This window comes from Miniopterus schreibersii (genome assembly GCF_964146895.1).
Source record: "Miniopterus schreibersii genome assembly, chromosome: 13".
Lineage (NCBI taxonomy): Eukaryota > Metazoa > Chordata > Mammalia > Chiroptera > Miniopteridae > Miniopterus > Miniopterus schreibersii.
Window position 1 is genome coordinate 41952993 of NC_138113.1, and position 13208 is coordinate 41966200.

The following is a 13208-nucleotide window of genomic DNA, read 5'->3' on the forward strand; positions in this document are numbered from 1 at the left end:
GAGTCAACCAGCAAGTCCCTGGCACTAGGACCCTGCAGACAGGGAACCCTGAGCCTGCGCTCTAAAAAGAAAGATGCACCATTTCACAACTTCAGCAAAAGCCAAAGCAGCCAACAAAGCCACAGCCACCTGGGCTGTGCTGGGCTCTGCCTTTCGGGCAGCTCCCTGGCCACTCCCCAGAAACAGAGCATTCTGTCCTTTCTCTTTTTAAATTCACGTCATCACCCGATCATAATGGAAATCAATGTCAAGTCACCGCGCAAAGGCGTATCCATGGCAACCTCAAGAGGAAGGACAGGGAAATGATGCTCCAGTGGCTGCAGCAAAAAAAAGGTAAGTCCATTTCTCTTCTATCCATGTCATCCACCATTTTCCCCTTTCATTCAAGTCAGGCATGCACCTTATCTGCAAATTCTTTCATACCAATGGGGAAAACATAAAAAGTGGGTGTTAGTTATCTATGCTATTATGTAAGGTTATAGGTCTTTCTAGTCCCATAATGGCAGAAAAAACTCTTTTTCTGGCTGACAGAGACAAGATCTCTTTTCTTATTCACTATCTCAGGTGACACAGTCTCAGCCTACCTTAAACTACTAGGCTTGTCTGTCTAGTCAGGATGCTGAGGATATCTCAAGGATTTCAGACTTCCCTACAGAGTTGTGAAACGTGAGCAGCAACACTGACCTCACCACCCTGCCCACCCAAGTCATGATCACGCCCACAGGCTGGCATGGTAAGACTCCCTCCTCAGCAGCCCTAGACTCCAGCCCCTCAAGGTCCAGATACTGGGAGCTGGAATTAAATTTCTGCCTTTTCCGATGCCTCAGGGAAAGGAATGCCATTTCTGCAAAAGTAAGAGATTCATCAAACACACAAGTACTATTGAGCCTAAGTAATCCTCCATGCCTCAATTTCCTCTACTGTAAAATGGAGATAATAACAATACCTAACAGGGTTGTGGTAAAAATCACATTAAGAATGCCTGAACAGCACTTAGAAGAGTGCCTGGTATGAAGCGCTCAATAAATGCAAGCCATTATTATTATGAGGAAGAGGAAGGAGAGACTACAGTGTAGTTTGGGGGTACTCAACACTCTTGGTGGGTATCTCAAGTCTGCTGTATCTCTCTTTCCTCTGGGTGGATGTTTCAAGTTTCCCTTACTACTTTCAAGTCCCTATTCCTGTCTGAGCCCACACCAGCACCCTCACCCCTCAGCACATAATCTCACTGAGAAAGAAACTGAGCCTATTAGATAAGAATTCCTTTGCAAATTTAGATATAGCTGCAATAGTCATTGCCTCTTTCTTCCTACATTCCTTCCTTTCTTCTGTCATTCCTCTTCAAAGGAAACGATGAGCCATTCTTTTCAGGGCCAACTCCTCCACCCTTCTATGAGGGCCCAATTTAACAATCATTTCTCTTGTGCTTTCAACTGGAACCTCTCTACTGGCTCCTACACATCATTAGATAACCTATGCTCAAGATTTCTATTCTAGAAAAACTGCTTCTAGTCTCTGTTACATTCTCCACAAACTGCCACCATCTCTTTTCCTTCCTTCCCTGCCAAACTACTCAGTGAGTACATGCTCTCTACCCTCACTTCATCATCCATTCTTCAGTCTTCCTGGCTCCCTTCCTTACCCCTCCACTGAAGCTGCTCACACTAAAAAAGTAAAAGAGCCCTGGTGACCACAGCCTCCTAACTGCCCAATCTCAAGGTGCACTTTCCAAGCTCATCCTACTTGATCTCCCTGTAGCAACTGAGGCTGCTGATCCTTTTCCTGGAATTTTTCCTCTCCTAGCTTCCTGGACAACATTCTCTCTCACTTTGTATACCAATCCTCACCTCCTCTGTCTTCTTCAGCCTTCTATAAGCGTGGCTGGGGTCATTTAGTCCCACAGTATCAACTATCACTTACACCTACCTCCCCTAGGAACAGACTCTCTGAACCTCAGACCCACATTTCCACCTGTCTGCTAAGGGCCACAGGCCCTCGCCCCCCAAGTTCAACATGATCCAAAACACACTATCCTCCCCGCTTCTCCTCTGTATTCCCTTACTACTGGCACCACCTTCCACCCAAAACAGAAAACTGAGTCATCCTCAGCAATTCCTTCTCTCGTTCTCAACAACCAATTAGTCATTACGTCAGGTTAATTCTGTCTCTACAGTGTCCAGATTCATTCCCTCCTTTCCATCCCCACTGAGCTATCCTTAGTTAGGCCTTAGACCATGTCTAGGTTACTACAAGAGTCTCCTAATGTCCCTGATCCAAATTCTCCCCTTTCAGTTTACTTCCACAGTTAGCCCCAAATACAATCTCATCACTTCCCTGCCTAAAACCCTCCAGTGGTTTCCCTGCCCACAAAACTGAACCTTCTTAGTATAGCACTATAAGCCATTAAAAATCTGGCTTTGCCTGGCCGGTGTGGCTCAGCAGATGAGCATCAACCCATGAACCAGGTCACGACTCAATTCAACTGGATTCCCAGTCAGGGCACATTCCAGGTTTTGGGCTGGATCCCCAGTATGGGGAGTGCAGGAGGCAGCCGACTGATGATTCTTTCTCATCACTGATGTTTTTCTCTCTCTCTCCCTTCCTCTCTCTAAAATCAATAAAAACATATAAAAACAAAACAAACAAACAAAAACAACACCTGGCTTCGTTATGAGTCTAATCTCACCAATCACCCCTCCTTTGATCCCAAAGTTCTCTTATATTCCAGCCACTTGGATTTACTTACCTTCCCCCTGACTCCTCTGCAAATGTTGCAAATGTCACCAAGGCCATTTTCTCTCCTTATCTTCAAGGCTCAGCTCAATTATCACCTCTTTCCTGAGGATTCCCCTGACATCTCCATGCAGAGCTAGTTATTCCCTCCTCTGCCATCATACAGCATTTTGGACACAGCTCTTATGATATCATATTTTATTTAAAATAAGGTTTCCCTTATCCCATCACAAATTCCTCCAGGGCAAAGAGTTTTTATTCACCTCAGTATCTTAAGCACTGAACACAGAAGACACTCAATGTTGACTAGAAGCCTGTACTTACACCAGGCTCTGGGGATATGTTGGCTCTGACAGCTTTCCTACAGAGTAGCTCCACCCTTAAAGAACACCACCATGGAAGAAATTACCAGTCACACTCAGTGTGTGATGCAGTAATGCACACACACTCCAACAGAGGTAGCTCTTTCCTCTCCAGACAGGAGCCCAAGAAACTAAAAATGCAGAGACAGCCCCAGGCCCTATGGAATTTGGTAGTAACACTAAATCTCAATCTCTATGTTTCTGGGTAAAAGGACTACAGAGACCTCTAGGCTCTTGAGAAAGTGAAGATCTGGGAAAACAGCTTTAGTGAGGCTCTGGTTAAAACAAGGGTCCAGTCTCTGCTTCAGTGAACCTCCCTGGGGATGAAGGATGGCGAGGTCAAGTGCAACTAGTACTAGCCTGAACTTCAAAAGAAAAATGATATAAAGCCAAATTCAGAGTCTCCAGGATGGCAAGCCCTAAATACATCTGAATCAGTGAATTGCTCATCACTTATCTCTCAAGGGATACTGAGGACCCAGTTCTCATTTCCCTTGGTATGGGACAGACAGCCCAAGTTCCCTGGAATCCTCTACTACGATCCCTCTCAAACTATAACTCCAGGAAACCACTAGCAATGATAAAAGATAGCAGAGTAAAACCTACAGTGGCAGTTATCAATGGTATTATGATTTTCCCAACTATTCTGACTCCTCCCTAACAACTTCTCCCCTGTACCCTCGTGTAAGTCACATCCAATTTGTCAATTCCTACTTAGTATTGCCTCCTTCATCCTTTCTCTTTCCTCCATTACCATGGTCATCACTTTGGTCTGCCATTTAATAGCTTCCAGAATTAAGGCAAATCATTTTCCCCCTTTGGTGCCTTATCTGTAACAAAGGGTAGCAGCTGCTCTGCCTACCTCACAGGGTTAATAAGTCAAATGAAATCATGCCTGTGAAAGGTTCCATAATCTGTAAAATGTTATACACAAATATAAAACATTACTATTATCAGCAACTTAGTCCTCTATTATTGAAATATGAAGCATATCTGGCTCCCTGCCTCTCTCCTTCCCCATTTCCAACCACATGATACACCACAGTAAAACTACACACTCTAAAATATTGCTTTGCCCATATATCTCACCTGCCCAAAATCTTTCACTAACATACCATTTCTTTCTTGAGCCAAACAATCCTGGATCTGACTTATGCACTGTCATCTCCGCACTACTGTCAGCTGTTTAGGATGCTTTCCCTAGTCCTGCAAGCCCCACCCATCCTTCAAAGTCCAGCTAAAGCCCCACTACACTCCATGCAGAACTAAATTTAAAAGAAAGGGACTGAAACAACATCATAGAGTACTAAAGGCAATTTTGTTTGGAGAAAACTTGATAGGAACATCTGTCATCTAATACTTTAAAAGTCACCTTTTTAACAGATTACACTTTTTTTCTGTTTGATTCTAAGAGATAACCAAGGACCACAGGATGAAAGTTACAAAGATGTATTTCAGCAACATAACTTCCTTATTGAACTATCCCAAGGTAAAAGGGGACGCTGTATATGTAGTAAAGTTCCCATTATTAGAAAATGTTCAGGCCCAAATTGAACACTGGGCAAGAATATTTTAGACGGAATTCAACTATCACAAAGGTAACTGAACTAGAATCACAGCATTTTAGATCTAAAAGGAACCTTAGCGATCTCATCCAGGCTTCTATTTTATAGGCCTGGACAGGTGAAGTGACTCATTCAAGGCAACACAGTTTGTTCTGGAAAGCAGAAAGAACATCTTCTCTGACTTTCAATACAGTGATCTATACCTTGCTACTCAAAGTGTGGTCCATGTACCAGCAGCATCACCATGACCTGGGAACTTGTTAGAAATAAATGTACAACCAACCAGAATCTATTTTAGCAAGACCCCCCAGGTGTATACACCATCAAAGTTCGAAAATACTGACCTACACTGTCCCTTCCAAACCTTGAGTTTCTAACTCTGGAACTGCATTTCCCAGACTGTTTCAGATGTTAAACAGGGCAGCACCCAAGAAAAACTGTATTTCCCTGCTCAAATCCCGGACACTCTCCATATTATACTTCCAGTAAGAGATTCCCGGTAATGCCATTAGCATATTAATGGCTCTGAAATACTCTGTAGTAGAGAAAACTAACCATGAAGTTTCTGAACATATTCTGGCACAAAATGCCTTTACAACTGTATTAACATTCCCACGGCTCAGGCCTTGGCAGTGCACCCGGTAAAGAATGTCAATCTCGATCTCAGAGCTCCTTGACCCTCAGGGCCTTAAGCACACTCGATTAGTAGGTGGTCAATGTGGGCTTGCTGCTCCCCTCACTGCAATACATGACAGTGCGTTTCACTTTCTCTTAAACACAGCGGAGCTCCTCATCTGTGGGATTTAGCTGTGGTTCTGCCTAAATCAAGACAAGAGGGATGTGCCAGATGACTTCTGAAGGGTCATCCTGCCAACTCCAACTAAGGCGGACCCCAGCAGTGGGAAACACAGACACACCAAACCCACACCCGGGCCCCCCAGGCTTGAGTCCTCTATGTTTTTTGTTATTTTTGTTTGACACAAACTTCTCAACCATGTGCCCTCAGGAAACCTGTGGCTCGGAATGGGTTCAGGGGTGCCTCGGGCTCGCCCAGGAAAAAAGCGGGGACCCCTGCAATTCTGGAGGAATTCGGAGGCGCAATTACTCTGCCCCCCTGAGAACACCGCCAGGCTGAGCGCTCGGTCGGTGGGACCAGCCGGGACCCAGAAGGGCAGCCCCCCCGCCGCGGCCCACCCCCGCCGTCCCCCGCCCCGCACACCGGGCTCCACGCTGCCCCCAGGCCAGCGCCCAGCCCCAGTCCACCGCCGGGAACCTGGCGAACAGGCGGCGGGGGGGGGCGGCGAAGGAGACGGTTGGCAGGGTCGCCGCCTCCGTACCTGTCGGGTCAGGGGCTCCGCGCCCGGATCCGGCCCCACGGGCTAGCGACGCCCAAGACCTAGCCGGTCCCGCCCCGCCCCGCCCCACCCGTGTGGGCTGCCCGACGCGCCGGCCGACCCCTCTAGGCCCACGCCAGACTCTCCCGCCCCGGAGGCCAGAGGCGCTCCGGGTCCAGGGAACACTCTACTTTTCCCCGAAAACAGGTCCGGGTTAAAAACTGTGCCCTGAGCGAGGCCGAAAAGACATCGATCAGGCACAAAGATGGACACCTGAAGGAGTGCAATATGCGCGTGCGCACTGTGCGTGGGAAGCGGCTTAGGACCACAGGAGGGAGGCGCGTCGCGGCCAGCGCCCTCTGCCGACGGGTAGGAGGCAGCGCGGAAGAGCGAGAGGGCTCGCTTGCCTCCGGGACGTGGTTCCCTGCGAGAGTCGCTAAGCTTTTGAGTGCTAAACATAACAATAGTGATAAACCATATCTTGCCAGTTAGCTTGGGGAAAAAATTAAATTTTGCTACTGCTCAGTGTCATCCACCATGTGGGGATACAAGCATTCTCATGCCCTTATGATGCAAATATAAAATAACGCAAATTTACATAAAGGCATGTTGGCATTTATTTAAAAAGAGAAAACATTGAAAAGTTCAAACCCTTTGACCCAATGCGTCCACCTCTAATAATGCAGCCAAAGAAATAAAAGCCATCACAGAGCAAGTGTTCAAAGATATTTGTACAAGGATATTGGGAGAGCCAGGATTTGATAGACAGGCGGTTCAAATTCTAACTGCAATTTTCTGGCTGTGTGAGATCTTGGGTTGGTTGCTTCACCTCTCCGTGCCTCTGTTTCCTCATCTGTAAAATTAGAATGTTAATGATAGTCTCTGTATGATTAGGTTAGGAAAATTAAGTGAATCTATGTAAAGAGCTTGAAATGTAATTATTGTGATGTTATGTTTATCTAGGTTAACCTCAGATTTAAAACAACCTGAAAAATCCATAAAGTTGGTGGTGGGTGGATGTGGGGGACAAATGGTAGAAAGGATGGATTGGGCAACCTTTCCATGGCTACCCCTTTTTTTCCCATTTCATCTTCTGAGTATTTCTAATTATTATTCTGAATAGCTAATGCATTTGCATGATCCAAAAAAAAACCAAAACAATATAAAAAGAATGCACTGGGAAATCTCCCTTCAACTCTTGTTCCCATCCACTTCTTCCCCCTTGCCCACTGCAGGTAACCCTTGTTATCAGTTTCTTGCTTATCCTCTCGATGTTTTATGTAAATGCAAACAAATATGAATATTTTGTCTTATTCCTCCCATTTCTTATGCAAAAGGGAGCTAGCATACAATATACACTTGCACCTTAGTTTCTGCACTTAACAATATATCCTGGAGATCTTCCTAAATCAGTAAATAGAGCTCTTCCTCATTCTTTTTTGCAGCTGCATAGCACTCTATTGCATGGATACACTTAATTAACCGGCTTCTTCTAGTGGGATACTATGTTTTCAGTCTTTTGCTGTCACAAACAGTGAGGGAATGTACATATGCCTTGTACATATGCCATTCCATAGAATAAGAGGTATATCTATAGGATACATCTGGGTCAAATAATAAATACGTCTATAATTTTAGTAGAAATAGCCTCCACCCCCTTTAATTAAAGAGGAATTGTATAAAAATTAAATGCATAGGTTATAAAAGGCACTGCATATACATATTTTTATTGTGGGTGGGAAAATACATATAACATAAGAGCATTTTAACTATTTTTAAGTGTACAGCTCAGTAGCACTAAGTACATTTACATTATTGTGCAACTATCACCAACCACTATCCATCTCCAAAACTTTCTAACCTTTTCATAATGAAACATAATAAAACCCATTAAGTACATAATGAAACCCATTAAGTACTAACACTTTTCTCCCCTCATCCTAGCCCTAGGTAACAAGCATTCTACTTTTTGTCTCTGAATTTGACTATCCTAAATCCCTCCTATAAATAGAATCATCAGTATTTGTCCTTTTGTATCTGGCTTATGTCTTTAAGGTTCATCCATGTTGTAGCATGTGTCAGCATTCCCTTCCTTTTTAAGACTGAATAATATTCCATGTAATGTATATACCATATTTTGTTTATCCATTCACCCATCAATGTATATTTGGGTTGTTTCTACCTTTTGGCTATTGTAAATATGCACATAATTTTTTAAACATAAGTACATATCCCACCCATTCCATCCCCAAGATCCCTACCCAAAGCAATGTTTTTTTAAAACAGCTTTATTGAGATATAATCCACATGTCATACAATACACGAATTTAAATTGTACAATTTGATGGGGGGGGGGGTTGTTTTGTTTTTAATCCTCACTGAGGATATATTTTATGGGGAGTTTTTGTTTTTATTTTAGAGAGAGGAAGGGAGAAAGACAGGAAGAGAAACATTGATGTGAGAGAGAAACATCAATCAGCCTCCTCCTGCACATGCCCTGACCAGGGATTGAACCCACAACCTAGGTATGTGCCCTGACCTGGAATTGAACCCACCACCCTTTGGTGTATGGGGTGATGCTCCAACCAACTGAGCCATACCAGCCAGGGCCCAAAGCAACTTTTGATGCCTGTTTTTTGTTTGCTGTTTCAGAGTAAGTCTCTGAAAACTTGAGCATTTTAGATATGAACAGCAGCTTCCTGAACCTTGTTTTTACCTCCACTGGACAATATATCTTAGAGATTATCCATATTAGTACCTATGGAGGTTATCCATATTAGATGTACCTTGAAAATTTTTTAAGGTGTATTTTTTTGTAATTTGAGCTGGAGTCATTCTTTTGAGTGGCTTTACTTTATTATTATTATTTTATTGGTATCAGCATTACTATTCTCTTATAACATCTCCTGAGTCATCATAGAATTAAAGTCCCTTGATTTTATTTTTTTTATTGATTTGAGAGAGAGAGGGGAAGGGAGAAGAAGAGAGGAGGAAGGGGGGCTGGGTAGCTTTAACAATCCTTAACAGATGTGCTGAATTTTCATGTGAAGCTGCCAGGCCTCAGGTGGAAAGGGGGTGGGGAAACAGGATAGACCCGAATGCTTCTCAGCATCATGAAAGGGCATCCCAATGAGTCTAAAGGACAGGATGAGCTAATTGGGAAATACCGTTTCCTTTACATTGGATTAGGCTGGTGGTCTTCAGGGAAATTCATATTTTCTTTGCCCTATGTGTCTTTTCATAGGTGCCAACCTGAGGCTTCCTCGGATGGGGGAGCCTGAACAGGACTGTAGGACTCCGAAAGTCAGTTTGCATGCCTGGAGCCCATCCTCCCAAACTGTGATGCTGAACAGAGACCATCTGTGCTCATCTGAGTGGAACTCTTGGCATTCCAGAACATGAAGGAACAAGAGGAAAACTGGCCCTTGAGGAGAGGAATTCTGTTTCCCAGAGGAAGGAGGTGGTGTTCGGGCTGAGAGACTGGGAGGGGGGATTGGATGATGGCAGAGAGCATGTCAAAGGTGACAAATCCAGGTATGGGGGTTGAGCAGGTGTGGGGGAGAGAAGCGTTTAGCTTAGCTATAAAAGTACTATCCAATGGGAAGAAAAATAGAAATTTTGAAATTGTCTTTAGTTAAGATGTAGGCTAATAAATTTTAAAAAGATATTTTGGACAGAATTATTAAAATTAAATTTTATATAAGCCAGCCAGGCATATAATCTTAATTTTTTTAGCAGCCATAATTTTAAAAAGTAAAAATGAACAAGTGATATTAATTTTAACAAGATCCAAAATGTTATTGTTTCAACAAGTAATAAAGATAAAAATATTAATGAGATATTTTACATTCTTTTTTTGCACAAAATCTTTGAAATCCAGTGTGTATTTTGCACTTACAGCAACTCTCTATTCAGACGGTAAATTTTCATTGGAAATACTTGATCTACTTTAGATTTCATAAAACTTACAATTGAAGAAATAGATTCATGCGTGCAACTTGTTTAAAGCATATTTAGACATTTTCCAATAACAGGAGTGATTATACATTTTTAATTTTAATTAAAATTAATTTTAATTAAAATTCAGTTCTTCATTCACATTAGCCACATTTCAAGTACTCAATAGCCACATGTGGCCAGTGGTTTTTGTACTGAACAGTCAAGAGATAGAACTTCAACCCTTCTTCCCCCTGCTTTGTTATACTTTTATTAGCAGGTCTGGCCTTCAGGAAATAATTTAATGCATATTCTTCATTGCCTGGCTTTGTTACCACACACTGAGAGAGTGTGGGGAGACAAGGTGGCCCAGGGAGCATCAGACCTGCTGTTCCCCATTTCTTTCGGGGTAGAGGTGGGGACAGTGTTAGGATGGTCCCAGAGACCTTGAGGACTATGTAATAAGAAGAATCCACAATGAGTGATAAGCCAGAACAACCATAAAATGATACTCTTAAATTGGGGACTTAGGAACACTCATGTTCTGTTGTAGAAATGGAAAAAACTTTATCTACAAATAGAGATGTTTTTGTTAAAACAAATATAGACCCTTGAAAAGAATACAGGATCTCATTAGATTCTCTAAAATAAAAAATAAAAATATGTCCAATATCTCTGATTCTAATTAACAGTGTATTCTAGGACATAACTAATACAATAAGGTGAGAAAAATATAAAAGGCTTAAAGATTAGAAAGGAAAAAATTAAACTGTCCTTTTGCACAGATGATATAATGACTTACATATAAAATACCAAAAGAATCGGAAAATTATTAGAATTGATTATTTAAAATTTAGCAAGCTGGCTAGCTATAAAATCAATATAAAAATCAATTGCATTTCTATAACCAACAATAAAAAGTTAATATATTTTTTAAATAAAACTGATGCACCTAGCAATAAACTTAAGAAAACATGTGCACAACCTAAAGTTATAAAATTGTATCTGAAGACATTAAAGATAGCCTAAATAAATGAGAGATATAACACTTTCATGAACAGGAAGATTTAAATCATAATTATCCCAAATTAATCTATATATTTAAAATAATTCCCATTAATATCCTATCAGGATAGTCTAGAAGCATGACAACATATTAGTATATTTGTAGAGATGAGCAAAAGGCCAAAATAGCGAAGAAACTCCTGAAGAAAAGGAACACAATTGTGAGAGTGACAGTGCTTATTTTAAAGTTATAGTAGTTAAAGCAATGTGGCATTGATGTCGGAATAGAAAAAAAGACCTTAAGTACAGAAAAGAGTCTAGAACTAAAACGAACACACATACACATGAAAATAATGAAAGCTGACAAAATTTACTTATCAGTGCAGGAAAGACACTATTCAACAAATGGTGTTGGGACAATTGGTTACCCACAGGCAAAAGGAGGAAAGAAAGAGGAGAGGAGGGAAGGAGGGAGAAAGGAAAAATTGAATGCTTTCATTTCTGGCAATTAGAGAACTAAATATCACAGAAAGTCCACCTGATATAGTGCAACTGAAAATGCTGGATGCAACATTTAACATACACACACACCTATTTGTGTTGCCGTAATGAACTGGCTGGAAATTAAGGGAATTCCTCAGACATTAGAGATGATGTGAAATTATGAATCCCAAGGCACAGATGATCACTTGAACCTGTGTTTGCTAAGCCAACCCCTGGTGGCCTGGAACCTGTGTTTAAAGGGCCATAAGTAGGGACAGAAAACAAAATCTGGGGTTGAACAGTGATAGCGGGATGGAAAACTATCCCCTACACACATAAAGCCAGGATAGTCAAAGAGTAACACCCTGAGAGAGTGATCATTAGTACCTCACAGAGGGCAACGGTAAGGATAAAAACCTATCTTGCCTTATCCTTGGTTCTTGGTATAGTGGGAGAAAATTCTTCCTGGTAATTCAAAATAATATGCTTGTACGCATACAAGTTTGGGGCCAAAATGTATACCACACAAGTGACACCCCAAACCCAAAGACACAAATGTAATATAAAGTGGCCCCAAGTTTGTAGAGTGCTCCTGGGAACCTGGCCAAACTCAATGTAAACCCTCTCTGGGGAATGCACTTTAACCCCAGGCCTCAAATAATTCCTTTATCTATAGTTCCAAGAGCTATGAGTGTACAATCAAAGTGACTAAGCACACAGAGAAACAAGCTACCATAAATATTCAAGCCTGCAAAGATTAGATACTGGGATTTTCAGTTACTGTATGCAAAATGGTTATGTTTAATATTTTTTAAAACAAATTTTAATATAATGAAGAAACAAGCAATTATAAAAACTGACTAGGTGGATTGGCAAAATAATCAATTATAAAATATAGTAATAAAAATATAGTAATTATAATATAGCTATTAGATGGCACAAACAAAAGATTAATCATAGTTATTAACCTAAAATAAAATGCCTTTCAAAGTGAGAGGCAACAAGCATTTATTTGAGATTTTTTTTCTAAAACAAAAAGCTATTTGGGAATCACTGATTCAGCAGAAGCCCAACTAGTGTTCCAATTAAGAGACAAAGGCAAGGAATATTAATGAGAAAGGAGAGGGGAACAATTAAATCAATAGAAGGAAGGCATTTCTATTGGTTCAGATAAGCTAACATAGTTAACATAGTGGTATTAATTCTAAACAATATTTTAATTTTCAGTCTGGTAGACATCAGTCCAATAGTCATATCTGCTTTCTTTTCAAACAATTCTTTGGGACCCAATGTTGCTTTAGGCCCAGTCCAAAGGTTTTTTTGCCCTGTTAACATTCTGAAGCTTGAGGCATAAAATGTACAAGGCAGTTCCTCTGGGATTGCAGCTCTGACTCCATTTTAGAGTGGCTCTGTTTATTTTTAACTTTTTTTTTACATAGCTGAAGAAAGAATTAGTGAATTGGAAAATAGATCTTAAAAAATGAGGGGGGGGGGGACCAAAATGCACTATTAACATATAAGAAAAAGGAAAATGTGGAAAAGAAGTTGAGACATGAAAGATAAAGTGAGAGTTTCCAACCTTTATCTAATGGCAAATCCATAAAGAAAGAAGATAATAATATTCACATATAGCCTCAGATTTAGGAAATCCAAGGGATTCCCACCAAAATAAACAATAAGAAGTGGACATCTGGATTAACAATAGTGAAGCTATAGAAAAATAATAACAAAGTTAAAATCTTAAAAGGGCCCGGCCGGGCGTGGCTCAGCGGTTGAGCGTCAACCTGGGA

General features: G+C 41.3%; 1 protein-coding gene and 1 long non-coding RNA gene across 10 annotated transcripts in view; one reads left to right on the forward strand and one right to left on the reverse strand.

The window, feature by feature from the left end:
- The window catches only part of DCTN1 (dynactin subunit 1), a 29709-nt gene extending 23415 nt beyond the window's left edge, over window positions 1-6294 (reverse strand). For 3 of the 9 annotated variants that reach the window (XM_081156532.1, XM_081156530.1, XM_081156529.1), the window contains exon 1: window positions 5998-6093. The gene's annotated coding sequence lies outside the window, so the exon portion shown is untranslated. Of the gene's footprint in view, window positions 1-5997 lie in introns of all 9 variants that reach the window. The other 6 variants (XM_081156526.1, XM_081156540.1, XM_081156538.1 and 3 more) reach the window with 3 other exon arrangements.
- On the forward strand, window positions 94-9834 carry LOC308566345. Its single transcript, XR_014000146.1, has 3 exons — window positions 94-333; window positions 565-733; window positions 9239-9834. It is a non-coding gene; the product is annotated as an uncharacterized lncRNA (long non-coding RNA).
- The last annotated feature ends 3374 nt before the right edge of the window (window positions 9835-13208 follow it).